The sequence below is a fragment of the Dipteris shenzhenensis genome, chromosome 2, assembly GCF_047967505.1.
Source record: "Dipteris shenzhenensis isolate YYH24624 ecotype China chromosome 2, Dip_SZ_1.0, whole genome shotgun sequence".
Lineage (NCBI taxonomy): Eukaryota > Viridiplantae > Streptophyta > Polypodiopsida > Gleicheniales > Dipteridaceae > Dipteris > Dipteris shenzhenensis.
Window position 1 is genome coordinate 33,530,452 of NC_141597.1, and position 2,622 is coordinate 33,533,073.

Sequence of the window (2,622 nt, forward strand, 5' to 3'; positions counted from 1 at the left end):
TGATTTTGGTATAGACTATGTGCTTAGCTTTTGAGTGAAGCCTCCTTTTAGGCTTGTTTGTGCCTAGCTTTTGAGTGAAGCCCCATCCCTTAGAAGATGATAATTTGGGTGCCAACTACGAGGAAACCTTGTGTTTTTAATCACCTTATTCTTGTTCACCTTTGGGTTTGATTGGAGTAGAAAAGAAAGGAGCATAATAGAAAAACCATCTACAAATTTTAAAAAAGTCTCAATCCTTGGATCCCCTTGATCTTGAGAGAGCCACATGGATTCTTTTGAGAGCTCAAAGAAGGGGAAAATGGGCTAAATTTCCGCCTATAACAAGGGCAAGAAGAACAATGCGTGATTTCATATTGTCATATAGTCAATTTTAGATCATTATTGTGCTAGTGGGAGCGAGAGGTGCGAGGTCTTGGGCATGAAAACAGACCATCTCAACTTTTGAGGACTATGAGGCAATAGGGCTTAGTTCCAAGCACCGGCATAGATCACTAATGAGTCAAGAAGTTGAGGAGAGTCATTCAATCGAGAAAGGACCAGTTTTTGGTGGGGATGGGAAGGGTGATGGAAATTATGCGAGAGTTGATGGTGAAGATACAAAATCTGAGAAGGTCTTCTTGTATGTTGATGCAGTGTCAGGTAAGCAACATCATATCCTGGAGGTTGTATCATTTACATTTCCTCATCTGGAAAACCATTGAGGAAGGAATTCTTCACATCCATCTGGTGAATGGGCCAATTGTTGGGATTCAACGTAGCTATGGAGGGTGAAGGCAGAGCAACATCATGACGAAGTAGAATAGACACAAAATGTGAGAGTATATTGTTCATGTGGAAGAAGCCTTAAATAGGCAAAAGATACAACACACTATCGAGCTCATGGAAGAGCATCTCCAGATCCACAAATCACTCTATAAACCTCTCCTTGATTCTCTCAATCAATCTAGGTGGCATTTTTGCCTACATCATTGCTTAGCTTGACAAACATACCTACTACCCGGTGGTCACACACACCTATTAAGGTTTGCCTTTCCAACATACCCCCCCTCAAACCGAAGATAGGGGTAAACATGAAGTGACATACTATCCAAATAGCTTTACCCTGACAAGATAGTGAATGCTCAAAACAAAAGAGCTTCACAAACAAAGTTGGTGTAAAGCCCAAAAGACTATGAGTGCTCACAAAAGAGATCTCCCTCACAAACACAAAGAGAGGGGATTCTCACAAAGAGACTTTAACTCCAAATGACAGTCTGCCAAAAATGAAAGGCTAACCAAAACTCAATCCCCCCTTGCTCAAGGCATTACAACAATCATTTAGGGGAAATCCTGGGCAGAGAACCCATGAAACACATAAAAACAAAGTTGTGTATCTACGATTTGAAACAAAGAGATAGTGACCAAGTACCCAAAAGACAATCTGCCATGGCACTTGTAGAGTGGGAGAGTTTCTGCGTTTGTTTGCAGCCATCCAACACCAGCATTTGGTTCAAGCCACAATCGGACAAAATGATTGGCGCAGATTCCTTGAAAACAGGGCATGCAAATATTGAGTGAAACTGAAACTCCTTTCCTAATCCTATCTCTACAAGCAACTGCTTTAGAAGCTACCATTCTTGCTTCTTGTTGGTCAACACTGTCGCCATCTTTAGAAGAGTTGGAAGAGCATGACAGCCAACCAAAATTGTAGTGCACAAAGGGCTTTCATAAGACTAACCAAAGAGACTGCAACATTCTCGTGTAAACTGCATAGTCATATCTTCCCAATGCGATGAAGAAAACAAATCAGAATAGGGAGAACTTTCCAAACGGTCTGCCCATAGAAGGCAGCGCATCAACGGTTGTATTTCCCCCATATATCGGGTAGAAATTGGGGTAAAATTACTCCGCGTGTATTGAAGAGCTTCTTGACGCTTTCCCTCATGGAGGAGTTGTAGGAACTGGAAGCGATGCAATTCAAACTCCAAAGAAGAGCCCTTCTATAAAAGTTTCGATTTGTTCTAGCCCATTGTAGCACTAGTTCCAAATTCCTCACCTTCATAGCCTCCAATATCTGGTGCATCTCATAAAAGGGTGCATTTAGCGCAGCCCTTGGCTCCAGCGCTTCGTTCACAAAACAATCACCTAGATCAAAAAAGACCTGTTTCTAAAAATGCACCACAATAATCTGAGCGATAATGCAATCATGTGAGTCGACCTCCCTATACACCTTGGCAATATCTGTGCAAAACAACTTGTCCAGCAACTTGCCATGCTTGGTTAATGACAGATTCAAATCCTTCTGCAACTCCCCGGTGTCATTCACAGGTGCCATTTCGGTCAATTTGGCATGCAATTCTGTAAGAATGGCCCTTGCATCCAACCCTAGGCCATCATTGCCGAGCTTGTTCAAAGCCATCCCGAGTTCCTGAAATTTCTCTTGAAGGAAACTCTCTTACAATAGCTCTCTCAAAACTCTAGAATTTGAATGCCTTAATGGAGGGCTTATTTCCTCGACAAGATGCAAGGGCTTATGAGCACCATTAGCTCTAATACCATGTTAATGGAAATGAGAGAGGGAGAGAGAGGAGTGCACACAAGATAGTAACTGTACACTAACTGTATTCCAAGGAAAATAGGAAT

The 2,622-nt window shown here is 42.0% G+C and overlaps 1 pseudogene; it reads right to left on the minus strand.

Moving 5' to 3' along the window:
- Positions 1–1,327: 1,327 nt before the first annotated feature.
- On the minus strand, positions 1,328–2,398 carry LOC147904654 (protein RMD5 homolog pseudogene; annotated as a pseudogene).
- Between the last annotated feature and the right edge of the window lie 224 nt (positions 2,399–2,622).